The sequence below is a fragment of the Apteryx mantelli genome, chromosome Z (genome assembly GCF_036417845.1).
Source record: "Apteryx mantelli isolate bAptMan1 chromosome Z, bAptMan1.hap1, whole genome shotgun sequence".
Taxonomy (NCBI): Eukaryota; Metazoa; Chordata; class Aves; order Apterygiformes; family Apterygidae; genus Apteryx; species Apteryx mantelli.
The window spans coordinates 76,905,261-76,932,940 of NC_090020.1; the positions used below are offsets into that span (position 1 = coordinate 76,905,261).

A 27,680-nucleotide genomic window follows, 5' to 3' on the forward strand; every position below is an offset into this window, starting at 1 on the left:
CTCAGAGGATTTTTTTCTTGTAAGAACCAAGAGCTACAGCAGCAGGTATATTTATTACTTTTTTTTAAAGCCACTGCCTGACTCCTGAGCATGCCGCACAAGGTGGTGCTCCCCAGCACCAGCTTTGGGAAAAGCGGCTTTTGCAGCAATACCCATCTCCTTCAGGAGGAAAAAAAAAAAAAAAAAAAAAACAGCAAGAACAGGAGCTAAAGCTAGCAACTAGGGGAGCAAGACCTAAACAAGGAGCCACCAAAGAAGTTATCACACCCTCCCCACACAGCCACAGCTTGAGCAGCACATGCTCACTGCAGATAGAGGAATGGATTTGCTATGGGTGACTTCAGGCCCAAATCAAGTTTCCATGGGGGAAGCCACAAACAACTAGGGAAAGGCGCTGCTCAGGGGCAAGCTCACTCTAACTTTTTAGCCCTCCACCAGTAGGAAAGCCCAGTTACAGCACGCCAGAGAAGGCGCACCTTCTATCCAGCCTGGCAACATGCCCACAGCCTCAAGTCCCTACGGCATCACCCCTTTGTACAGTCATTACTTTTTGGTCCCAGATCCTGCAGAACCAGAGCTCCCAGCTTACCTCTAGCCACCTCTGCACCCAGGAGCTTCCCCCTGCTGCCTCCAAGCTCTAAAGAGCATTTCCCAGTAGCCCATCCTCACCTTGCTCCGCAGGCTGAAGCGCTTCCCTTTTTGCAAGGCTCTTCCTACCCCCAAACCACTTGATTTACCCTCCCACCCTGGCTATCATGGGACTTGTTTCCCTTTGCTCCAGCTGGGGACGTGCTAAATGAGACACAGGCGGGCAGGATCTCTCATCTTTGAAAAGGCTAATTTCTCTCTTACAAGCTCTTAGGAGAACAACAGGGGCAAATAGTCTCCTCTGAGCTGAGCAGGGAGGAGTCACAACAAACACCAAGGTGGATTCAGACATAACAGAAGAGGGAGCAAGACAGGCAGGAAATAGCACAAGCTTCAGCTTTGGGAAAATACCAGCTAACACGTGCAAGGAAAATGATCCACAGCAGAGATATTCAAAGGGAGGCAGAAATCTGGGAAAAATTAATGTCCACCAGCAGAGATTGTTGCGGGGGGACAGCAGGCAGCCAGGGCTTTGAAACGCAGCACTAGCAAGTCAGCGGCTCTACCTACAGCAGATCCCACCTCTGCAAAAAGGAAGAGGTGCTGCTGTGTTATTTTGCCTACGTGACGCTGCCCTTTGCCCAAGGGTGTCTTCAGAAAGATGGTCCTGAATCTAAGGGAGCCTGGTCATGCTGGGCATGGGGGTGACTGAAACGGTTAACTGGCTAGGACTCAGCAGAACAAGGGGTTCTTCATTTTTCATCTCAGTTTTAGGAAGCTGTCTGTTGCTGTTTTGTCCAAGCTGCTTCTGGAAGAAGTTAGACGAATAATTAAATTCCTCCATCTCCTAGCCTGGGTGACGGGAGCAACCTCTGGCTTATTGGTAGTTGAATTCAACGCTGTAATTGCTTGTGTCACAGCCTTGCTCCCGCCACATGTGCTGACTCTGCCCTTAAAAGCCAAGATGCGTTTCTGTTCGTGTTTCTACTGTAAAGCAGCTGCTCAGCATCCTCCACAGGCATGGTGGTGGATGTTGGGTGCTGCGAAAAGTACCCCCGAGCCCAGGACCATCAGCTGGGTTAACCCAGCACTGCTCTGCTGAGCAATATTGTGCAATATCCTCTTAACAGCCACCTGGCCTGCAAAATGCTGCTGTTGTGGGTAAGTGACACCTGAGAGGGCTCCCAAAATACATAGAAGATACTATGCACAGTCACAAAGAGGGAGGCAAGAGCCTGGCAAATGTAAAATACTGTTGTCTCAGGTTAGACTTTACCATGGTGAGATGGGTCTGGGCAAGGAAGAAGGGGTGGATTTGAAACCATACTGCACAAAGCCCTCAAAAGCACACTGGAGACCAAACCCAAACCTGGCTGCCAGCCCCAGGACCAAGAGAGTGCTCTAGCTTCGGTGTCTACAGCCACCCCTAGCTCTGTGCACCTATCGCTCCACAGAGGATGCAGTATCATCACTCCCCCTCTGCTTCATGGCTCACACAGAGACAGCAGCAGCGTGACTGCCCGAGAGGGACTACAACACACTGGAGTTTGCAAATGTATGTTCTGGGGAGGTATCTTTTCTCCACAACCTGACTTCCAGATGGAGACATGCATCTGCACTTGTCCCCAGGGCAGACAGCAGCAATAGAGGCATCCTCTGGTGCTGCTACCTGCCAACATAGCACAGCAAGGCTTTGGAGTGACAGCCTCCAGGGACAAGAGAGCAATTTAGTCGCCATGCATGGACAAGTACTCGCCTTCCTTGCTGAAAGCTGCCAGGCAAGCCACTGATTAGCGTCACTTGTCCTGGTTATCTTGAAGCAGACACCCAGCCTGCTGGGACCTGTGCTGAGAACCCCCCAGCTCACTGCATGCACACTGCTCACTGAGACCCAGGTCAGCCACTAGTGTGACTGGGCCTAAGGGGTAGGAAGGGATCGCATGCGAGAGTCCCTGACACTGCCCTCTCAGTCTCAGCACCTCTTTCCAGCGTGAGCCCTGTTTCCGTCTGCTGCTTTTGCACACAAGTGAGCAGCTACTGCCAGCTGATCCCAGCACGGCCCAAGCAACAGGACAAGAGGAAGCCGAAATCTGTTTCCCCTCACACAACCACTAGCAGGGCTGCTCTTCAGCCCCCATGCTTTATTGCTAGTGGCAGCGGAGACAGGAGGAACCCAGCTGGATTCCTCCAAGGCAGGCATGGAGCAGGGTGAGCTAGTGCAGGGCCAGCACTTAGGAAAAAAGCATCTTCGTCTTGACAACTCAGCAAATTTGATCTGGAACTGGCAAGAGCGAATAAATGTAAAGCTTTCAAATGTCATTTCAGGGGTTCAGTTACCAGAAGGACTAAAGAGAGACAGACAGATAAGCATATAGGGTTGTGCAGAGAGCCAGATGCCCCGCTTTGGTCTATGCAGGGTATTTACTGTGTGTCCTGCAGTTGGCATGAGCTGTCAACAACTCAGGAAAGCTGGTTTTCTGCCACCAGCTCAGCTCTGGCACCTCAAGGAAATCCCAAAGCCACTCCAGGTCACAGTTCCCCCTCTTTAAAAGTCATGATGCTTCCCTGCACCCCCAGGCCATGACAAGGCTGAAGGCTGACCATGGTAACATGCTATGGCAAGCAGCCATGGGGACCTCGCCAGGGGACCTCCCCACCTTTGCCTCCCCCAGTGAGGCAGCAAACCCGTCAGTGCAAGACTGGCTCTCCCCTGTGCACAGGCACCCCCTACCTGGAAAAAACAGCATTGCTGGCCCGGCTGCAGGTAAAGACGTGCCAAAACTAGGAAGGACAGATATTGCATGCCCTTAAAATCAGGTATCTACCCTGGCTGTTGGAGAACTTATTCTTCACAGAGGAGCAAGCTAGAGTGAACCTGAAGTCACTGATTCAAAGCAAAGAGGGGTGAGAGGCAACAGATGTGTCTATATATAGAAGAAAAAAAAGACAGTGTGCAGAGTGCATCTGTGAGCCCCCTCCCAGCCCTTGCCCTGTCTAAACAAGCCCTAAGGACTTGGCGTGTCTTGTCATTGCTGGGAGAGGGCACCAAGCACTGAGCTGGAGCCCAGCAGGCTGGATGTGCAGATGGGAAATGGTCTTTTTGTCGACAGCAGCTTCTTGGACTTCTAAGGGATGGATGCTGTCACTGGAAATCCCCAGGTGCATGCCTGGGGTGTCCTGCAATGCTTAGGCTTCCCAGAACCCAAACCGTGTGTTCTCCAGGCAAAATAATTGGAACTGCAGCCAAAAGAGGACCCACACGCTCTAAGAGTTGGGACATGCAGAAATGCCCCCATTGAAAGGGCAGGGTGGCCCAAATCACAAGGAGAGGGGAAGACGTTGCTGCCAGGTGTCACAGCACATCTGTGGCAAAGCCAAAAAAATTATCGCCCAGGTAACGTGATCACTCCTCCATTGATTTCAGCGTTAGACAATGCTCGGTGCCCTGCCACAACAGTTGGTCTCACGCATGAAATAAAAACTAGATTGACCAACATGCCCAATGGGCCTGTCAAACTAATAACGTTAGGACTGGAAACACACCAGCAGCAAGAGCTGGCCCCTGCTCCAGAGCCCTCGCACAAATCACGCCTGCGGGAGACAGAAAAGCCGCTATTGTTCCCAGAACCAGGCCAATAAAAGCACAGACAACTCCATCCAGAGAGAGAGGCTTTACGAATCCCAACAAAGAGCAGCTTCAGATCCTTCAGCTGCAAATAGGTAGGCAGGCAGGCACAGCTAAGCAAGCACAGAAGCGCGTCTGTGCAACACGTGTGGAGAATCCGCCGCACTGCATGTGTTGGGGGCATGCTACAGGAGGAAACCGGTCCTTGAAAAAAAATTATCAACCCCTGACAGCGCAACTTGTCTCCCCCCGCCTCCAGAGTCCCCGAATAAAACAGCTTCCGACCCATACATGATTGCAGTGTGACGGGGAAAGAGAACGGCATGGGCGCAGGTTTCAAAACCGAGCGAGCCGAGACCCCTTTGTGGGGCCTCATTTCCAGAGAGTGCCAAAAACCCACCCTTTTGGGAGCAAACACTCCAAAACATCTTTTGTTCAGGCACCTCCAAGAGCAAAACCATCTTCCCCATACTAATAGTTATTTGCAGGTACTTTTTCCCATAACACTTATTTCCAGCGCTTGTTTCTAAGTGAGAGCCCCAGAGGACCGGACAGAGCTTTTTTGATCAAGTCTCAGAGCAGCAGCTGCATTTTGTTCTCTCTCCCTCCTTTTAATGTATTTATTTTTTAAGCCCTCAATTCAGAGGCAAGGGAAGTGATGCACAAAGGAGGCTAAATCACTCGTTGGCAAAGTCTGGAACAGGCTGTCTGCCCTTTGCATCCGAGAGCCGCGTCCTGACCGCAGGAGAGGATGTGTCCTCATTATTACCAGCATTATTTTTAGGCCACGGACAAAATGACTGTGGTGTAGAGATACCCCTATTCCACGCAGACAGGTTTTGTGTCATGAATGAACAATCTCCCCCAGGCAGTGGCGGTGGCAGAGCTCTCCTGCCTCCTTGCTCAGCTTGCAAACCTCCCCCCCCCCCACCAGAAACAGGAACTTCATGCCTCTCTCAGATGATCAAACGCAACGTGCAATCGTCCCCATGCCTGCATGGGATTTGGGGATCAGCCTGGCTAATCTGGAGCTCTGCGGCTGGGAATTTGCAGCACGCAGCACTTTGCAATAAAAGGCCTCGCCGGTCACCCGGAAAGAGGCTATTCATGGAGCAAAGACGGAGGCGCCAAAAAGCAGCTACCCTCTCTTCCTCCCCACCTGTATCTACAGCATGGCCCCAGGATCTCCCCGAAATGCAAGGCCACCCCTGCTGCACTGGGAAGCCACAGCGCAGGCACAGAGGAGGGATAGCAGGGCTGTCTCGCCACAGCAGCATCCTGCAAGCTGTTACACCCCATCCCCAAGTCATTCTTATCTGTTCTCCAGAGATTGGGAAGGCCACCAGAGACCACAAGAAGGAAGAAAATACCAGGCTGCAACTTGGTGAACACAATGCATTCACTGACTTAACACCCACATAATTAAAAGCAGGCACATCCCTTCGTGATAGCTAGCCCGGGGATTGTGCCTGCTTATGCGTTTGCTTTCGGGGGCCTGTGATCCTACCTGCAAATGCAAAGCTGGTTGGCAGTGCCATCGCAGAACGAGGCTGCTCACAGCACCGATGAAACAAGGGGCTGAGCCTGCCTCGCCCCGAGGAGCACCTTTCCTTCCCAGCAAAATAAGCAGGAATAACAGCAGCTCCATCCTCTACAGTGTTGCCACACATCTGAGCGGTCCATTGCTACTCCCAGAGCTGTGCATCTCCCTCGAGTGGCCCTTGGGTGCTCAGTTCAAGCCCTCCTGGCCATTGAGAGGGCTCCGACAGTGGTTACGACCTCAGCCCTGATGGGGCAGAGGATGCGCTAGATGACTCACGTCGAGAGTCATGCCTCATCCTGGGTTTGCTTCAAACCACCAGGCCAGCGGCGGTCCTGGCCTGGTGCCGCTTCCAGCGCTGGGACAAAGTCTGCCCTCCAGCCTCTCCAGCTCACCTGGCGTTTCTTGTGGCGCTTCCCCCTGCCGGCTCCCCTCGCACAGGAGGGGCTGCAGACTATTTAAACACAGCCAGGTCCGTGCTAGTCAGATTTATGTGGCTCCCACGTTCCCTCTGTAACGCAACACTCAGAGGTCACGATTCCTCCACCAGCTGCTGCCAATTCTGCAGCCGCGACCGCATTACAGTATCATTTCATCGCCAACCTCTCTGGCCTCCCTCCTCCTCCTCCTCCCTCTCCCAAGCAGGGAGCAACCAAAAGCAATATCCACAGGGAAAGGAGAAAGGAAATTTCCCACATAACAGGCACTAGTATTAATTCTGACATCTGCTGCACCTTCCTTTATTTCTGCAGCTTTATGAACGTGATTCAAAGCTGGCAGCAGCCCCAGAGGATATCGCAAGTCACCTGAACGACCGCTGCTTGCTCCACTCCAACACTAGAGCCATCTCTGAAACGGAGAGCAGCAGCCCAGGCAGTGCACAACGCCACTCCCAAACAGCTCAGAGCTGCGAGTGGCACCACCAGAGCATCACTGCCACAAGAGGACTTCAAGACATCTCTAGGGTGTTACGGCTAATTAGGATCCCAACTTCATATCATCTGATTAGGAAGCACCTTCAGACAAGACACCATCTCCTCTTCAAACCACATCAGCGTCTTCGGATGCTGTCCCAAGTTGGCTTAAAAGTAGTCTCAGCGCTTCCTTCCAGACCTCCTTCCACTTCGCAAGGCATTTCAAAATAAATAAACCCCCCGTCCTAAGCACTCTCCCTCCTTGGGCTCTGCAAGAGTCTTACAAAACATCTGGGGAAGTGACCCTGATTATGTGCAGACACGCACCAAGCTGGACACACGCCTCTGGCAGACAAACGGAGCGAACGAACCTACGCGTCTGCCTTCTCCCATCTCTCCTTTCTAGTCGCCGTAGTGATACTTTCAACAGCAGTCAGCAAACACTTTTCTGGGAGAACTGGAGTGTTTGCAGTGCGTCAGTGTCCTACTAAAAGCATTGCCTGGGGGCTTGTGACAGAAACAGCGCTCCAGCAAAGGGGCTTGGTGTCTGGCAGCAGAAGGCTTTTAAAAAACTAACCATTTAGAGGTTAATACGTCAGAACATTATCAAGCATCAACATTTTAGACCAGAAGCTTGGCTTCTGTTGTCAAGAAGCAATGAATAAACTGAAGGTATCCTGTTTCCCACTAGTGCCAAAATTTAAGTAAAGAATCAACTGTGGGGGGGGGGGGGAATGCCTGCAAACATGCTGAACAAATATTAACAATCAAAATTCAGAGAAAATAAATATTAAATCCTCCCAAGCCTGCTATGAGAACAATGTCTCTTTATTTGCTTTTTGCAAGGTTTGCTATAACAAGAGAGAGATTCCAGTATACAGTATTTTAATATACATGCATGCATTCACAGCTGGTAAAATAGATTTTAAGGACAGAAGACATTATTACAGCTGAATTTATGCAGACATGCATAAACACATCTTAAAAAGATACATTCTTATGCACCCTGCCCACATATATGCATGGACATATATATTATACACAAATAGATAGATATCTCCATCCATACACACACACACCATATTCTTGATAGATCAGACTCAAAAGTTTTTGCTACTTCAGGAAAACATGACCCTGAGGAGAGACATCACGTCCGAATTTAACATCCAGCAGAAAATGAAACCTTAACATGCTTCATCTTGAATGCTAACCCCAGACCTAATCTAATCCCTGCTCTGGACAACGCCTCTGGTGGGCAATTAAAGCCACGCTAGGTGTTCCTGGATATCCCCAATTCCCCAGGGACTCCCTGGGGCTCCGGCTCCGTCCCTCTCCTCCCGGCTTCGGGCGGGTTTCCCGCTGAGCGCTCCCAGCCCCGCTGCCGGCGGCTCCCACGGCCGCGGCGCGAACGCGCAGATCCTGCGCAGCAGCCGCCCGGCGCGACGCGTCCCCCGCTCGCGGCAGGAGCGGCGCGGAGGGAGGCGAAGGACAAGTTACCCACATCAGCCTGCGGCCTGCGCACGGGTTTAACACTTGGATTCCTGAAAAACGTGCGGAGGGATCTTACAGGGGCTTGGTCGGTCAAGAGCGGCTTTGCATCCTCCTCCCTTCCCCATCCCCAGCAACGGGGATTCTAGCAGATCTCGTGCCCCCTAGTGTCATCCCGGCGAATTGGACCAGGACCAGGACCTGGACCAGGACCATCTGCAGAAACACTTCCATGAACTGCCCTGGTTGCATGCAGCTGGACCAAGCAGGGCCCTTACCTAGCCCGTGAGGTAAAGCCAGCGGTGGGAAAACACATCGTGTCCTGCTGGTCCTGGGAACACAACTAAATGTCATTTCCTATGGATATGCCTTTTGGATGAAGAGAAGCCCAGCCTGGCAGCAGCATGCGCTGGCTGCTGTCCCTCCGGCACACCCCCGTGCAATGAAAGCTTTGCAGGTACCTGGGTGCCTGGCACAGCACAGCCTTCATCACACTCCTGAAGAGCTTCGGCAAAGTCTTCCCCACCAGCAGATCACCCAAGTGGCGTTCCTGGAGAGGGGCCAAGAGGAGGAGGCAGGGAGCATCTGCAGTGGACACTGTCCAGAATATAGCTCCTCCTAAAAATAGATGGTCCCTGGAAGGGCATGGCCTTTCCAGCTAATAGAAAAGCTCGGCGCTAGGAGCTTATGGTTTGGCATGACAAAACTTCAAAGCGCATGAGTGCAAAACACCAGTAACTCTGCATGAAGTCCCCATTTCATGGCTGGTGTGAAGCCAGCACCTGTGGCATTAAGCTCTTGCCGTTGCATGAAAAGCAATGCATGCAACAGCCCAGGACCCAGCATCCCTGCATGCCAGCCTGTTCTGGCCAAGTAACAATATCCAACATCTCCTGGGAAAAGGCACGTACTGGCTGCAATGCTAATGGGTGTCAGTGGGACTGAAGCACCCAGGTGACCCCTGCACATAGAGCACCTAGGCAAGAGGCGCGTGCTGGACAAGTGTGCAGAAAGTGTGCATTCAGGCTGTGGCACAAATCAAGACTCCCGGGCCTCAGTTTCCCCATCTATACAACGGGCATGACACAGCTTGCCTTCTCTCTTATTTCACTCATCTCACCTACTTCAGCTATTAGCTCTTGGGAGAGAGGGGGAGGCACAACTTACTACCCCCGCGTACAGCACCCAGCACACCGGGCCCCATCCAGCATGTGCTAGCAGCGCACAAATAAACCTCAGCAACTCATCACCAAAATTTGGAGGAATTCTCCCCAGGGCACTGACCTGAGTATGCTGCTTTCTTCTGCAACACCGAGCAGGGACTATAGCTTAGAATAATGGGGAAGTAACTCAGTTCAGTGCTGACAAAGCATCACAAGCCCCAGCGGGGTGGGAGGGGAGGAGGTGTCCTTCCCTCACGCTGCCGTGCTTGGTATACATCATGTTTAGGGCCAGGCATACGTCACCAGCACAAAATGGACAAATTGGAGGGATTTCAGGAAAACGAGCGACAGAAATGATCAGGTGGCAGAAGGGATTGATTTACAAGGGAAGATTAAAAGAGCTGCGATCAGTCTAGCTGGGCTGAACACGTACCGACAGAAGGAGTTGGATGCTAATCCGCAAGTGAGGTGAAAACGATAGGGGAAGGAATAATTTAGCATCTTGAACAGCAGTTGGATGAAATTAAGGGGAACTCTGGGCTGAGTAGGTACACACACAGGAAAAAACAAAACAAAACCTCCTCTCCTACTTGTCCAAGATCTAATCTCTCTAGCAAAAAGCACCAACTCCCCAAAACTCTGCCCACCTAGAGCTAGCACCCTTGGGAACAGCCCTGCCTAGGTGCCCAGAAGCTGTATACACGCACACACACCATGCACACGCACACACACCCCTTTCCCATCCCCGACTTGCACTCAGGAAAGCAGCAGGGCCTCCGCGTTAACCCCTGAGCTCGGAGGCTTCACGCTTGCAGGAGAGCGGCGGCGAGCGGAGGATCGAGCTGCCGGGAGCGGTGGGAAGGTCCCTGTAGCAGGACGCGTTTGCTCTCCCAGGTTTCCACAGGGGAAAGGTGCTGAGCCGGCTTCCCGCAAAGCCGGAGGAGTGAGCTCAGCCGCGAGCACTCGGATATTTACACACAAACAGCACATTACTCAGCAACTCCCATTTGTCAGGCGTAATGGCAGCGGCAGCAATAATAAACAGCAGAGCCGAGAGATGGGCTCCGCGGCCGTGCATCCAGCCCCAGCCTCACGGCGGAGGCGAGCGGGATGCATTCCTCCCGCTTGCCGGGGAGTTATCCAGAGTCCCCCGGAGCCTGGGCTCGCACCCGCAAAACTCCTGCCGCCAGCTTCAGGGAGCTGGCCAGACCTCTGAAAGGCTGAGCCCTGGCTGAACTGTTATTTATACGTGAATGTGCATTGCGAGCTTTGCGGCTCCTTCCTTTGCCAGTCCAGGAGGCGCTGAGCACCTTTAGTGGCGGGGGCTCAGCACCTTGGCAGGATCAGGCCCTCCCAGAGTAAGTTCGACCAAAAAATAATGCACAATCAACAGATTGTGCCTTGGCCTGTTCCGACAGCCAGCTCCGATGAGTTAGTTATCCTAAAGGGTTGTTGCAAAGAAGTCTCACGGGCGCAGTGCTCACATTTGCACAGCCCGGCTCGTCTCCGGGAAGCCTGCCCTCCCCAGCTAACTGCTCCCCAGCACCTGCACGCAGGGAGGCATCGCTGCCCGTCGGACATGAGCATCCCTTGCATGTTTCCAGCCATCCCCTCACAGCTCCAATGCCTCGCTGAGGAGCGGAGAGCGGGAATGACTTGCTCCCACATTTTTGCACGCTTTTGCAGCAAGGCAGTGAGACCGGCCACTTCTCATGACACACACACACCCAGCAGGACTGCCGGTGGTGTGTGCGGGTCCTGCTGCCCGCAAAGGGAAACAACATGCATGCACACAGAGTCGGCACAGTCAGAGTTAAATAAGCAAAATCCTAGTAGGAGGCAGTAAGTTCTTGAGCAAAAAGCAATCTGAGAGAAGGAGCTCCAGGACCTTCCCAAAGAAAACACTCCAGGAAAGCCCCCCCACGCACAAAGAGACAAGAAACAAATCAAATAGCTTTGCCTGCATTCCCACTTTCTGCAACCTGTGCTACAGATCCTACACATGTGTCTGTAAGCATAGGGTGGGGAAGAAAGGGAAAAATTGTGCATCGGCTTTCTATGAGAAAGAAGTGCCAACCTTTATACCAAAAAAGTTTAACGGATCTAGAAACAACGGCTGGAGGAGCCAGGGGAAGCCGAAACATGGAGCCCAGGTTCTGTCCCCAGCGAAGGCAGCAAGAATTAGCTCACACCCTGGTTACATTCCCAATCCAGTTTTAAGATTGCAGTGGGGGAAGTCACCAAGATCTGGAAATGTCAGGGAATTTGTGCAGTAGAGGGAACGGTGTATATTATGCAATTCTGGAAAGCAGCCCTCCTGCACACTCACACATTCATTGGGATGAACTGCCTAACCCGGGGAGCACAGTTCCACAGAAGCACCAAGCAGACGATTTTCTTAAAAAGCCTCGCCCCGTAACAAACAAACAAACGAACGAACAAAAAACCCCCCACCAGAATTAAAAAAGCCCCAGTGGGTGCTGCCACAGCAGAGAAAAGGGCAGGTTGTGCCTTCAGAGAAATCGAGAAAAGAAAGAAGTCTGCTCTCCCGCCCAGGAAATCTACAGTTTACAAAGAGCCACCCTGCAACCTCGGCTCCAGCCCCGCTAATGCGATGCAGCAGGCAGAGCAGAGGGATCATCCCTCCGCAGCCTTCAACCTGACGCCGCTCGCGGGGCTGCGATGCCTTCCCGGCCCGGGGGGGACCCCACCGCGGGCTCCCCGCGGCCCTTCTCCCCTCGGGGCGCCGGGGGAAACCGCCCCGGGGGGGGGGGGCAGGGGCGAACCTCCCGGGGCCACGCAAACTTTGCGCCCCATCCTTCCCCCGCGGGCGCGCCCGGCCGGGCACACGGAGGGACACACACACACACACACACACACACACACACACACACACACACACGAGCAGGAAACAAAGTTGCCCAAATTGTTTCCTCGCGGGCCTGCCCGAGCCCGTGGCCACGGCGGGCCGGGGGAGGGAGGGGACCCGGCGCCCCACGGCCGGGCGCGGACACGCGTGGGCGCGCCGGGGCAAGGCGGGCGGCGGGGCAGGGAGCGGGGGCAGCGCGGGGCCGAGCCGCGGAGGGCAGCAGGCATTTCCGCTGCCGCTCATCCCTCCGCGGCGCAGCGCAGCTTCCGCGTCGGGCACCGGGGCTCGCCGCCCCCGAGCCCCGCGCCGCGCAGGGAGAGGGGGGCAAAGCCGAGCCGCGCAAATCGCCGCACCCCCCCCTCCCCTCCCCTCCCCTCCCCTCCGGCCGTGGGGGCACCCCGGCCGCCCGCCGCGTACTCACGGCGCCCTCCTCGCTGCTCCCGGCGCTACCCCCATGCAACCACCGGCTGCTTCTGCACCGGCTCGGGGGCTATAAGCTCTTTTAAACTCCAGCACATAACCCATGTGACCGCAGAAGCCACTGGTAAGGAGCGCCGGGGAGCCAGCGATGAGCTCAGCCCCGCACCCCCCGGCACCGCGCTGCACAAGCGCTCCCGGCGGCGCCGCGCCGCGCGCGCCCCCGCCCCCACGCGCGGCCGCGGCCGCCCCACGCGGCCGGCGCCGCGCCCCGGCCCCTGCTGCGGCCCCCGCCCCGCGCGTGCCTGCCCCACGCGCGCCGCCCCCGCCCCGCGGGGACACCCCCCCGCACGCGCAGGCAGCCCCCGCGGGTGCCCGAGGCGGGGCCGGCCACGCTCCCCCCGCTCCCTTGCACGACCCGCTGCGCAAGCTGCACACACGCACACGCGCGCACCCTGCTCGCCTCCAGTGCAACCTGCCGGCGGCCCCCCGCGCCGGCAGTGGAGCGAGCCCCCCCTTCGCATCCTGCCCCCCCTTCGCAGCCTGCCCCCCCTTCGCAGCCTGCCCGCCCGCTGCGCGCCCACGGGATGCTGCACCCCGCCGCCGGCTGCCGCGCTCCGCTGTGGGAGCAGCCCCCGCCGGAGCGCGCGCCCTGCAAAGCCCTTTCCTCTGCCCTTGCGGACGCAGCTGGCGAGCTGCTGAACGCGCAGGGGTGTCCCGTGCATTTACTGCTCCGTCCCGACCGTGGGGGAGCCGGGTGCGAAACGTCAGCCTTGGTGCGGCTCGGAGGGCTTTGGCCGCTGGCTCTTGCTCCTGCCCTGGGGGTGGCCACAGTCCCCTGCTCCCCCCCTCTGCCCCACTCTCGCCGTGGCGCGGTGCCCAGGACAGCCAAAAAGACGCCTGCCAGGATGCCAGTGAAAGGCCACACGGGTGCTGCCCCGAGGTGCCGGGCTCACCCAGGGATTTGTCCCCTGGGTTTGGTGTGGGTGCAGGGCAGGGGGTGCCCTGCCTCCCGTGGGGTCCTGCAAGGCAAAGGCAGCACCCAGAGCCCAGCCGCGGCAGCCTGCAGCAGCAGTGTGAGGCGAGGAGGACAAATGTGCCGTGCACAAAGTCCCCGGACAAGGCAGAGGTCCTGGGGACAGCCGTGCGCCAGGGACACCTGGGTTGCCAGGCGAGGGCGGCTGCTCCAGCTGTGCCGTGGCATGATTCGGGAGCCCAGGATTAAATGTGCCAGGCAGGGACAGGACCCGGGCGTCAGGATTTGGTGTGCAAAAGGCTGGGACAGGCAGGCCTGGCCGGGCAGGTGCAGGCGTGTGCTGTTTAGGCATGCCAGGAACACATGTGAGAAGGCAGAGCTGGCAGGCAGAGGGCTTCACTGCGAGCTGAGTTATGGAAAATGACTCTTTCCAAGGAATTGCTAAAATTAAAGCAGCAGCGAGGCCAAAGGAGCAGGAGCCAAAGGGGAGGGTGAGCAAGGACACTCGAGCTGCCCCGAGGCTAGGAAGAGCAGCGTGGGCAGGAGGCGCAGCGGGAAGGAGCCTTTGCAGAGCTCGTGCTTCCCCTGCCGCTCCTGCCACCTCCAGAGGGAGCTGCAAATGCCCCGGGGGGATTTTGGGAAAGGCTGATTGGCACCCTGGCAGCATCGGTGGGGGGTTCCCGCAGGGCGAGGAGGCTGGCGGGAATAGCCATTCCCAGTGACACCTCTGGCTGGATGCTAGCGCATGGGCAGAGTGCCTCAGTTTCCCCATGCCTACAGGAGACAAATGCACACGCAGCAGCCCTGCAGAGAAAGAGCCTGCTCACAGCCGGGGGCAAGGTGCCAGCTCTTTGGGGAGCCTTGGAGAACCGCGCAAGTCGTTACGGGACTCCTCTGCCCTGGGACCCCACCCCAGGAGCTGTGGCAGGGCTGGGGAGCCATTCCTGGGACATCAGCACTCGGTTCAACAGTAAAGGCTGATTCCAGCTTCCAAATATCCAAGAGTTCCCAGCACAAATCCCCATGACTCAGGAAACAACGCACGCGAGAAAACTCTGCAGAGAGGGCTTGGGACAAATACTCCCATTGGCATGCTCCCATTCGCGTTGGCATCCCGGCATTTCTGCTCCGGTTGCACAGAACAACGGCAGTAGCAACAGTAACAAACCTTCTTCCTGATTGTCCTGTTAAAAATAAACAATGATAAAAAAATAAAAAGGTAATCTTTGGGCAAATCTGCCAAAGCCGTTCTGTTTTGTTCCAATTATATATAAATCAATAAAATATAGATCAAATAAAAGATACCACCTCTCCCAGCAGTCCTGGCCTCACACAGACACAGTGACACAGCCAGAGGAAGGGGTCTGGGTGGAAGCCAGGTTTTGCCTAGTTTTTCATCGATGCTACTAAAAGCCACTATTAATTGGATGGAAATAATGATGTTTTGTCTCAGATGAAGGTCCACAATAAATTATCTGTTTATTGTTACTTGGTTTTGTCCATAAAGAATAACAAGCATGTAGGGGTTGAGGGAGAATTAGCAGTGGATAATACCAGGTCTTGAACGCTTAAAAGGCAGGAGGAAAACTGAGTGCAGAGGTGATTTACCCACAGTTACTCAGTAGATCATAGCAGAGCTAGGGGAAGAGTTGTGCCCTCCTGCCCAGAGCCACTGGAGAGGGGAGAAAAAAAAACCAAACATTTTCCCCTTCTTCACCCTTCCAGCCCTACTCTCAGCCAGGAGCAGTGTCCTGGGATTGTGGTCAGTGTCCCACGTGAAAAAGAGCAAGAAAAAGCTGTGGGAGAAGTGGAGGCTCTCAGGTGCTCCTGGGAAATGTGGCAGGAGCGCAGGCAGCTTTTGGGGGACAGGGATGGAAAGCAGCAGTGGGTGCAGGCAGGAGAAGAGCTGGATGCAGGGAAACAAATCTCCGTTAGCTTACGAGCAAGCGTTGGGCCATAGCCCAGGCTGCTTTTCCCAGCTGCCATCTCCCGGTGAGAGCTGCTTGGACAGCATGGGGGCTCGGTGGCCAATGGCCCTCCTGCTGCTGGGGCCACTGGGGCAGGAGCCATCCCAAGCCCAGCCACTGGGGACCGTTCACCCGGGGCATCGCCAGCAAAAACCATCGCTGTCCCTCATTGCAGGCCACCCACCTGCCTCCTCAGTGGTCCCCAGAGCAGGGGAATGGCTGCGTCACAGCCGCTTATTAAGGGTAAGATGGAGCTGAGCCGTGGGAAGCTGGTCAGATCCTGAGTGTTTTGGACCAGACCTGGCCAGGTATAGAGCAACAGAGATCCCTTGGACACCCAGGGGAGCTCCAGGGATGACATTTGCCTGGTTGCACCCATATCACCAAAGTTAAAGGTCTATAAGGTGAGAATCTGAGCCCAGCGTCTTTCCAGACCCATTTATTTGATACTTCATGGCAAACATCCAACTAAATTACTCACAGATTATTCAACCATTGAGAGAGAAGGCTGAATGATTACTTGTGAAACATTTATTCAAAGGAAAATGCCCAGATTCCTGCAGCGAGCTGCTTGCAGGCAACACACATATGAGTTTCAGTGCTCCAAAATCCACGCTCTACTGAGTGCCTATCAGCCGCTGGGTTTGAGCTCCCCGCTCATGGCTTTCCAGAAATATACCCCCACCCCCGGCCACTGGCAGGAGCAAGGTGAATAGGAGACGTGGGGAACCATTCCTTGAATTCCTGCTGGACTTCAGGCTAACAACAACACAGCAGGCTGAGCTCGGAGCCTTGTCTCCCGCTTCTGCACAAAAGCGATTCTCTGGAGGGGGAAAACCCCACAACAATGGCGAGGAAACGCGCAGGGCAGGCAAAGAAAGCGGCTGACCCGGCATGTCGCAGGCCAAAAAAGTAAGACTGATCTCGCAAAGAAGCAAGAAAACATGGGAGCTGCAGGACCTGCAAGCTCTTTACCAGCCCGATTTTATCATCTTCTCAGCAAATGCTCACTACGAGGAACAAGAGGGGAGAGAAGATCATGAAAAGATCGCAGGCAAAGGAATTCTGCCGTTACTCCTGGGCTGATTAAAATTCCTTGGGACTCATGGCAGGAGAGATTATTTTTATGTAAAACTTCACCTTGTCTTCATTAGGTTTGCCCAACTTCCTCCCGCGCAGATAGAGCGAGCGGGACGGAGGTGCGTGCGAAAGGCAAAGGCGGAGATAATCAGCGCGGCACTTGGCTGCAACGTCGGTGCCTGTTCCTGATTTGTGCGGAAAGGCCGACGGTGAGGAGCGTCTGCGTGCACGCGCGCAGCAAGGTGCGACCGAGGAGGGGAGGCTAGGGGAGCCTCCCCGAGCGCCGACGGGACGGGACGAGGCCGCACGTGCGTGCAAAGGTGCGCGCAGGAGAAAATCCGCGTCTCGGCAGCGTTCCCTGCGGCAGTGCAGTTAGCGAGGGAGAACGAAGCACCCACCATTTGGGACACCCCCACTGCGGGGGACCGCGGCTCACTGCCTCTAGCCACAAGCAGCGCAAAGCTGATGTTTTTATTGACACATTCGTGTTACTCCATCTCCCTGAGAGCGTGGGGAGCACCCGAATAACCTACGTCGCAGCTGCCAGGACATGTGGACCCCCATGGACTGCAAACGCTATGGCCAAGGGAGCCTGCGACCGGGTCAGGGCGATCCTCTCGCTGCAGCAGTCTGCTCGCCCCACGCCCAGACTGTGCGCTGGGGAGGGAGCATTTCTCGGGGCCAAGAGATGAGCGGTAGGATGCAGAAACCCCCTTTACACGCTACCTTTATGCTGCCTTTCACCTGCTTGCACCCACAAAGGAGGGCTGCGTTATCATCCCTGCTCCGTCTGGGGAAACCGAGGCACGCACGACCCTCGGACGCGCTTCTGGGGCATCGTGGGGACCCGAGTCGGACGGCTAAAATACATGGGTGAAGTTCCCATGCTCAGCAAAGGTGTCAGGGACCGCGCAGGCTGTTAGCCAGCCTCTCCCCAAAAACAGGGATTGGCATACGGCGAAACCTCTCGCTGCTGCTGCCGCCGGGTAAGATTTCGATGACAAAGTACCGCCTGACACCTGTTATAAATAACGTCCATCCCGTCACCCACTCATCACACGGGCCACTGCTGCCAGCTCCTCTCTCTGGAGAGGTTCGGCACGGAACGAAAGCTGTATTTAAAATATATTTTTGCATATATCTTGCTCGGTGAGAAAAAACAGGAGATGGGATGGGGAAAGGCTTCCTCCAGCACTTTTTTCCCCCAGAGTTTCACAAGTACCGCCCCACGTAATGTCAGGCAGGAGACGAGACTTCAGAGCAGGACGGGGTCTGCTGGTTTTTACAGATCACCGAGGTGCCCTGATGGCCGGTGAGGAAGGAAGGATGTGCCAGCGGTTGCCTGGGATGGGATCCCTTGTGCAACCCGCGGCAAAACCCCACGCTGGCAACATTAACCCTCCGCGTGCCGTGGCCGGCACATCCGGCCCTTCCCCACGCTCCCGCGGAGGCAGGGCTCTCCCTGCGGATTAACACCTTGAGGCAGCCCGACATCTGCTGCAGCGTGGCTCCTCGCTCCGGTTTCGGGACTGGCTTCTGTCACGAATTATCATCATCACGTAGAAAGCAGAAGCCGGGGATTAGAGCGGCTTGAAGCCTTTAGCATGAAAAGGTTGGGTTTGAAGGGGGAAAAAAGGGGAAGATCTGCTTTTCAAATTTTTTTTTTTTTGTGAAGAATACTTGCAATCCCCTGCCCCCATGATTTTCATAAGTTTATTTATTTATTTATTTCATTTCATTTTCTCTCTTTCTCCCTTTACCTGAACAGCACAATTTCCCATGAACAGCACATTTGGGGCAAATACAATATTGCTGTTAAAAATTCTGGGAAATGTCATGCAAAATTGAAGGTGACTCGGTTTCAAACTCTCCAAGTCGGAAACACCTGGGAAATATCAGTGCCGGGTTGGGGGAGTCAGGGAGGGAGTGGAGAGAGAGCTCCCCATCTCTCCACCATGGCCCCAACAAGCTCCTGTTCATTGCATCCACATGGGTAAAGCCATGGTGGGAAACCACCGTCCCAAACCTGACGGCTGGAAAGATGCCACCACCACCCCGGGTGTGAGACTCAGAGCACAGTGAGGAGCAGCATAACTCATTACAGATAAGCCGGGTGCAAGCCTGTCCCAGCACTGGACTCAGGGGCCAGGGCTTACTCCCCAGGGTGGCTATCAAAGATGGTATGGACATAGATATACACCGTGTAACACTCATATAGCTAAGGAGAAATACTCCCTCTTCTTTTCACTCCTGTTTCCACCACTGCTTTCCGGTTCTTCCATCCCGTCTCACTCACTAGCCGTGTCCCAGTCATCCCTTCCTCCTACCTGGCCACCATGAAGGCCAAAATTGGACAAATGCTCGTTCTTCTCTCCCACGACCTGGCAAAATTGAATGGAGTTAAGCACACCTCCCCGTTCACACCATTTTCAAATGTTTCCCTTGACACCCTTGAAAACTGCACTTCCCTCACTTCAGGTTCACTCAGCTCCCACTCCAAACCAAGAAACAAACTCTTTCTTTGCAAAAAGGCCAGAATGGGACGTTATGACCAACTGCATAACTTTTTGTTTGTCATCTCAAAGCGGGAAGGGCACCATCATGTTCCCATTCTCAAAAATTCAGTTTTGAGAATTTCCAATTAAAAAAACAGATGTTCTTTTTAAAAGAGAAGTCCCAAACAGTTTCAGCTTGAAGTCGTTTATCACAGTCCAAATGCACCTAGTTTGACAAGAGAATTGGTGGGTATCTTCTCATGGGGTTTGCTTGACATCACCTGCTTTGGGAACACCTTGCTGTCTGCAAAAAGCTTTGTGTTGACACCACAAGGGACACTGCAGAAACAGCAGCCTCTGGAGCATTCAATGACTGTCTGCTGAGAAGACCTAACAGTGCAAATATTCTCCCATCCAAAGCAAAAGTGTTCAGCTGTGAATTCCTGAAAGGTGTTGAAAAATCTGGCAGGGCGCAGAAAAGCCTATGAAATTTCCATGGGAAATTGAGCCAGCATCTCAAAAGACCCCCAAAATTTCTAAATTTCATCCAGGTGGAGATCCAAGCTCCCAGGAGAAACATGAAATTTTGCATGTCCCCTGATATGTTGATGCAAAACAGCGAGTTAGCAAAATTTCAAAAGCTCTAAATTTTGATTCCCTGACAACCACCTTAGCAAAACTGACCTAGAGGGGGAAAATCACTATATTTGCAGACCCTCCTTGTTTAAACTGAATGAAGAAAAAAGCTCCCACAGAAGGTCTGGGTGGTTTTGGAGCTGGAGCAGGCTGCAGTCAAAGCATCAACGCTCCGGAGGCTCTGAGGTGGGTCTGAGTGTGCAAAACCACCGCGTGGAGAAGGGTGTCCCGGTCCCCTAAGGACCCAGACCGTCCCAGCTCCTTCCTGCGCTGCCGGGATGCTGCTCGTGCCACGTGGCTATTTCCACCCATCCCTCGCATACACGCTGCCTAGTTAGCAGAAAGTTTTGACTAGCATTAAAGAAGCATTGCTACACGGTAAGGATGCAGCCTTCGCAGGTGACAAGAGGAGTATTTTTCCTGCAGGGTCTCAGGGGAGGGAGGGAAAAAGCAAATGAAAGAAATCTTTTGCTTCGCCGGCTGCTGCCGCCCGCTCTGCGCCGCGGGATAATTCTCCTTGCTTGCAGTGCCATCTCCCGGCAGGGCCTGCTCGGGGACCGCTTGCGGATGCTCCGGATTTTACGGAGAGCTTGCGGGAGCACACACGGGTGCACATTTAGGGAGGGCAACATTCAGTCTGGCCTGCTTTCCCCCTGCCTGCTAGGGGCTGGGGGGGTACATGGAGGGCCTGAGCTTCCAGGGAAAAAAAGAAAAACAAAAAACAAAAAGCCAAGACAGCCTTTCTCTGTGAAGTGTGGGATGAAGGGGACCCTTGCCAGGGGTGATGCCTGGGCAGAAGGGATGGGTGATGCTGGAGACTGCAGGTTGGGTGATGCTGGGGCTCTTGGCTGAGAATAAATGACTGCACCTGCTGCAGCATTTGGGACTTGGCCTCTCTCCGCCTCTCAGCACTGCCCCGGTATCACCTGTGGCCCTGCATTTGCCCAGCTGGGGAGGCTGGGCTGTGCTTTGCCCAAGCCAAGGTGTGCGGAGGCAGGGCTGGTCACCCAAGGTCACACCATGCTTTTTTTAAGTAGGAAAGGAAACAAAAGCACATGAACTCGCATTTTCAGGTGACGAGCTGAAAAGAGCAGTGGTGAGAGCACTTTGCCCAGCTCCTGGATTCCTTCCCCTTCTCTTCTCGCTCAGTATTTTGCCTTTTCTTCTTGGCACATCTGTCAGGCTCTGGGAGCTCTCAGCCCACAGGTGGGTGCAAGAACAGGGCTTCCCTGGTGCAAGCACTAGGCATCCTCTTATTCAAAGTCTTGGTAAAGCAGCTTAACCTTCAGTCATGGAGCACAGAAGAAGGGGGGGACTCAGCTCTTCCTTGACCACTCTGTATCAAAACAGGATATTTTCCTAAAAGAAGTTCTAAAGTCCTGGGCTTGGTTCATGAGTCTTCAGGCTGGGAGGAGGGACTAGGTATTTGCTGAACAAGAAGTTGTGCTAGATGATCAAAATGGCCCTGCCCAACCGTAAAATTTATAAACACCATTTAAAGGGTTGGGTGCTCTGCTTTGGTCAGTCATTTCAGAGCAAAAGACCTTTGAATTTCAATTACTTTCCCATTCAGTTAGATCCTGATTCAATTTTTTCTGGACAAGTTTATCATATCCCTGCTGCCAACCAGGCGCTTTAATCTCTGACAGTGTCTTCTGTTGCCATTCTGGCTCAGGCTGCTTCAGCCTCCTCCGAGCGAACCCAGGTGGAAGGGGCCATCTCAGGGCAGGCAGCTCCCCTTGCCAGCTTGTCCGAAAACCCTACAGTGACCCCACCACAACCGGCCAAAGTCTGTGGGTTGGGGGACTGGTTTGCTTTGCCAAAAAGAATTTAGTTGAAAAATTGAAAATGCTTTTCTCTCTCTTTTTTTTTTTTTTTTGGAAAGAATAAGGATTGTTTGGACAAAGAGGCCTGCTTTTCAAATAAAAATCCAGCGCTTGTTTTGATGGGAAGAGCAGTCCCCTGTGGTTTCAGTGCAGTGCGCAAGACATGGTTACATCCCCTTTCATGCTGGATTCGGCACACAGCCTAACTGGGTGAGTACTTCGGCCTCACACAGCAGCTCCCTCATCATGATATTCCTGCTTTCTCCCTTTGTCCTCCAGCCTGGCACGATGTTCGCAACTGCGTTCAATCCCCTGTATCCCAGATATATTAGAGCTAAAGCAGGGAGGGAAAGGACCAGCTGCCAGGGCAAGATTAGTGTTGGCTGTTGAGGAGGAGTCAGCCAGGCAGGAAGAAGCAGTGGGAAAAGGAGCAGGATGAGATGTGGGCGCACTCGGCTGCAGGGGAACAACGTTTCTTGCACCAGCGATGAACATGGCTACAGGAGAAGGCTTTGAACCTCAGCTTTCTGATTTTTTTAGTGTGCCGCCTGCCTTAGCAGCCTGTGCTAGCAAATAAAGGGCATTTGTGAGGAGTGGGAAAAGGGGGAAGCACAGTTTTTCAAAGCTCCCCCCACAAGCCCTCCTCGAGTGCAGAAGGGGACCACATCTCCCAGGACGTGGGCAGCAGCAATTCTGCATGGTGGGCAAACTCCAAGGTGAGCTGAGGATGTGGGAAGCGATGGTGAATTAAAGCCTTATTTACTGCGTATCCACCACCCAGACAACATGCGTGGGAAGAGCACAGACACGGGGAACGTTAAAGGTCTGTCTGCTGAGAGCCTTTCTCCGCTCAAGCTCCTCTCAGCAAGAAGCAGCTCTCGATATAACTCCTGGAGAGGCTGGTTCAGCAGCGCCGACGGCAGACTGAAGTGGAGCAGCAAATACAGCCCCAGCAGGAGACCGTTTAGGTTATTATTTTAATTAATTGCACATGTAGCTAAACTGAAAGAAAAATAGAGACGTGACACCCAATTATTCAAATCAGCTCCTGCCAGTCACACACTGCTGCTGCTACCACAGCCCCAGCACAAGGCTGTGCCCTCTGCTGCCTTCACTGTGCCTTCAGAGGGCACCCAGAAATGCCACCGGTTGGCATCTGGACACCAACAAGATGTCACTTCGTGACTTTTCTTGCTGTGCAAAAGTGATGAGGAGCTGCAAATCTGCCAGCACGTTCCTGCAAGGGGTTGCATTGCCTGGAGCTCGTGTGTTAGTCCCTCCTGTGGCTGAGTTTGCCCCAAAAGCCTGATCCTCCAAGACGCAGCACAGGCTGCTCTGGATGAGCCTCCCAGGGACCCCAGGAGACACACGGAGAAATGTAGCCCACAGCCAGAAGAGGGACTCAGCGAGAACAGCAGGCATCGGGCTCCTGGAGGGAAACTGCCACAAAGCAACGTCCAACCCCAAGGAGATGCTAAACCAGCTCTGGTGATTCAGGATGAGTTCAGGAAGCTGAAGCAGAGGGCCTCAGCTTGGAAAAGCTGAAAATTTTCTTCTGTAGTGAAGAAAAATATGAAATTGAGACAGCCGGGCTTCTCTGGCTTGAAGCTTTTGAACATAATTTGCTCGGGGAAGCAGGTGTTGCTGGGATTCACAACCGCTGGTTCCCATTCTCCTGTCGTGGGGGCAGAAATGCCTATTTTCACTCAGCGGTGCCACCAGGCACAAATCCACAAATGGGCAGAAACAGGGACATTGCAGGAAAGTCACCAGGAAACGTATCTCTGAGGGCAGAAACCTCAGTGGAAAAAAAACCAATCTCTAGCCACCTCTGACGTGTCCGTGCAGCGCGGCAAGGTTGCCCTACCAGCGGTCGGGGCTCTCCATGCGACCCAGCTCGTCTTTGCTGCTCCTCGGAGGCAGCCAGGTCCGCTGCATCAGACCGGTGTCCCCGGGGCTGGGGGGACGAGGGGCTCCAGGACAAAGAGCTGTGGTGGCGAAACCAGGCAGACCCTGTCCCGAGGAGCCCCTGCTCCCCGCACAGTGCGCATGAACGGGTAGTTTGCCTATTTTTATTTATTTATTTATTTATTTTTTAATCGCGGCAGCCTACAGAACTCAGGCTATTGCTACAGATTTCTTCTCCCTTGTAATCTTGCTCACTGCCCATTTTCCTACATCATTAGCTCAGTGGGGCAGGGTTCAGGCTGTCCCCCTCCGCTGGAGGTATCAGCTGCTACTTCTCTCCAAAGGTCTAGCTGATTAAGAAGTCCAATTAAACTCTGAGCCGTTCTTTCCAATTTACATTTCCCTTTGAAGTCTGCTCCTTGTATTTGAGACCTGGAGAAGACCTGGTGTGCCCCCAGACTGGTTGCTTTTGTTCTGACTGTGCTAGTTAGTCTAACAGAAGATGTTAAATTTCCCAGAAATTCTTCTTTTACTTATGCGCTTAAATTGCCACGGCCACGAAAGCACCACCACCCCCTTCCTACACGTGCCGGGAACTTGGCATCTCGCAGGATCACAGCTATCCCGTGGCAGCCTGTCGGTGCTCTGCGTCCACTCGCAGCGTCTCACCTCACGGGGGAACTCATTTCACCCGCTTGGTTCAGAAATGGATGGAGTGAATTAACCTCATTCCCCTTCTCCCGATAGCCTCCGTCACAGCGAGACTGGCTGCAGCTGGAGCAGGAGAGCAGGGATTTCCCATCACCTCCACCGCTGCTCCATCTGCTCCAACGCCTGGGGAAGGGAGAGAGACCTGAAGGAAAAGCTCAGCGCCCGCTTCCGCACCGCGGACGCTAACACCAGCCTGGGCATCAAACAGCTTTTTTCCCGGAGCGTATTTGGGCCCTGCCAAGCGCAGCACGGTTGCAATACAGACACTGCAGAGAAGGGGACGACGCACACCCCGGTGTGCACTAACACCCAGGCAAAACAGCGTCGTTTCAAAGTTAGCAGCTTTCTAGGTGAGGCTTTGATCACAGCCAGTTTGATCCCAGACCCCTCACTCCTCCCGGCTTCTTCTTCTCTGTTACAAAGAGATTTAAAAAAAAAAGTGTTTTTTTCTTGACAGGTACCGAACAAGTCTCCTTCCCACAAAGCGAGGTTGTCAGGGTCCCATTCGCTTCCAGCTTTGTAGGAACGTTTTCCCTGCCCCAGATTTAACCTGGCAGTCTGGTGGCTTCCTTGGGAACCAAAAAAGACACGCTTGAGGACAGAATCTCTGCCATAACCCTCACTGGAGTGACTTCAGTTAAAAATTTACCTCTCCAAATCGGGGCTGACCCTGCAGCTCCAGGGCTGCTTGCATAGATACCCCTTTCCTCATTTCCTTTGGGAATTTGAAAGACAGCTAGAAATGCTTATAACCTTGGATCATAAACTCTCTCCATCACCAGCAGGCGGTGGACACGTGGGAAAGAAGCTGTTTCGCCCCGTTCTTGAAATGCTGGGGAAGGTGTGCTGGCCCGGGGCTCAGTGGGACACCACGCTCGGCGCGGGTGACACTGGGAGCCCCCGGGGACTGGCTACGTGAGGCACCAGCTCTGCCCCGAGAGAGGTTCAAGCAGGACCCGTTGGGGTCTTGCAGGCCAGCCCTGGATTTTCCTTCTAGCTCGGGGCTGATCCAAAACCCACAGACATGAGTCTTCATGGACTTCCTTAATCCAGAGCCATTCCTGAGCAAGGTGGGGTGAGAAATCACTTTACGGTGAGCCCTTGCTGTGGTATCAGTAGCTCTCCAGCTGCTGCGTGTGGATGCACGCTTTCATCTCCCATGTCACAGATGCAGAGAAGCGAGGCAGGGAGAGGTAGGGGACATGCCGCAGACCGTGCCGTGGGATACGCCTATGGACGGCTCGGATTTATTTGTGACAGAGGAGTTTTCCAAAACAAAAGGAAAAGAAGCCATTTCAGTAGAATCTAAACCTTTTGCCAGAAAAGTATCAACTTGGTAAAACAGAGGAAAAAAAATCAGTTTGGATTTTAGGTTTCTACTTCACTGCGATTTGCTCACAATATGTTATGTAATATGTATTGCTCACGCAATTTACATGATGAATTTTAATAAAACAAAAATGCTGAGAAAGTGTCACTTCAATTTTCCAGAACAGCCCTGAGGAATGTTTGCTTGACCAGAAATTTACATTTTTCATTCCTACTTGGAACAACAACAACAAAGAGGTCGGTATTTCCCACGAAACAGGAATCTTGGGCTCCGACGGCTCTCCTAGGCAGTCTGCTGAGAGGAACTTTAAAGGCAGAGCAGGCAAAATATTCGCGCAGCGCTCCGTTCCCTGTCCCATCCTGCTCCGTAACAACCAATGGCATCAAAAGAAACAGCTCCTCGAAGGCGCAGGAAGAGCAAAAACCCTGAAACAGACCTGCCGTGCCCCGAAACCATTCCTCTTCAGAGAACGCTCCCTCCGGGCAAATGAACTTCAAATAATTCCTCCCTCTCTCCCCCTCCAGAGAAGCCCTAATGACACCTTGTCCGTGAACTTAATGCGTTTTAAACTATCTCCATGCCTGGCCACATACTTGGAATGTCCCCTAAGGACTGCTAAAAAGTCACAAGCAGGAAAAAAAAAAAAAGACAAAACTTCAGTCTCGGTCCCCGGGCTCCCGCCCCCGCGGAGGGGAGGGTTTCGCGGCACACGGTGTTACCTTTCGCGCACCCGGGCAAGGCTCCTGGTAGACAGAGCAGGGCACGAGAGGACCACGGGGACACCAGCCTGGGTTTGAACTTTTCACCATTTTTTTTTTTCTTCAAGGAGGATTTTTTTTCCTTTTGGTTTTAAAAAAGCCCTTCAGGAAATGATTTAGGAGCAGAGAGCATGGTCAGCTAATGGACTGCAGCTGAGGCAGTGCTTGTGACACTGGAGCAGCTTCCCGCTTTTCCCGTGCGCGTGTCCACGGGGGCTTTCGTCGTGCCCACGCGCGTGTGCCTGCGCGCGTGTAGCACGCTCTGTGCTCATCACCGGCGTGGTATCCGGCCAAGCAGGGCTTGAAACCCCTCCAGAAAATAGTCAAAATCCTCAGGATGGCAGCTCCTCTCCATGTGAATTGTTGAGAAATAGGGACTAAACAGCTCGTGCCCTCCCCTCCGGCACTTGCCATGTGTCCGTGCAAACATCACTTTGGCCTTGCTCAATGCGCTCCCCAGTGACCCTACAATAACAACCCAGGGATTACTGCCCAGCAGCCGGCAAGGCTCTCACATCTGCAAGCTCTGGCCAGAGCAAACTGGGCTGATACCAGGGGCACTTTGAGGCTGGGCGAATTTATGACTTCCTCCACAAGAGCGCATTGGCATGGGTTGCCCTCCCCGAGAAAAGCAAGCCAGGCTTTAAGCATTTGCAGGATGACAGCAGCCTCTGCAAAGGACCATCTGTCTGGGAATCTCAAAGAGTTTTTGAGTCACAGATTGCCCTTCCTTCTCCCCCTCCAACGCACCCACGCTTTGAATTCTCTCCCTCATTTTCCTGCGGATTTAGAGTGGCAAAGTGCCTCTCGCAGCAGGGCAGAGATGGCATGGACGTTGCGTCCCAGACTCCCCATGCACACATAGACATCTAAACATTGGGGTCTGAATTTGGTCCAGCCGCCGGGAGCTGGACCTTTCCTTATCATCCCCTTGCAGGCTGCTCCTAGAAGAGATTTCTTTTGAGCGCCCAAATAAACAGAGATGCTTGGGCAAAGGGAAACCTCAGCCATGCCTGGTCCATTAAACAAGCTCTGGCACTACCCACGTGGCTCTCCCGTGCTCTATCTCAGCTTCGGGAGGAGAGGACAGACGATAGTGCTTGGTCTCAGCAGCCGCCAGGGGATCCGGTCCCTCAGCCCGGCTGCATGCAGCTGGCTGGCTGCAGGCTGGTGACAGCATTCGTCTGATGCTATTGAGGACCTGGGGATGAATTTGCCTGAAAAGAAATGATGAGCTTTCTCTTCAATGTCAGTGCCACTAGCATGCATAAACACCCCAAAAGTGAGCGATTTGGAGTATACAGGACAATCTGGGTGATGCAGAGGTCTCCTGCCTTGGCCAGCACCCTGCAGAGCTCATCAGGGATACAGAGCTGCTCCAAACCTCAC

General features: G+C 53.9%; 1 protein-coding gene across 3 annotated transcripts in view; it reads right to left on the reverse strand.

The window, feature by feature from the left end:
* CNTFR (ciliary neurotrophic factor receptor) overlaps window positions 1–12,732 on the reverse strand; it is a 237,938-nt gene extending 225,206 nt beyond the window's left edge. For 2 of the 3 annotated variants that reach the window (XM_067316142.1, XM_067316141.1), the window contains exon 1: window positions 12,609–12,732. The gene's annotated coding sequence lies outside the window, so the exon portion shown is untranslated. The remainder of the gene's footprint in view (window positions 1–12,608) is intronic. The other variant, XM_067316146.1, reaches the window with a different exon arrangement.
* Between the last annotated feature and the right edge of the window lie 14,948 nt (window positions 12,733–27,680).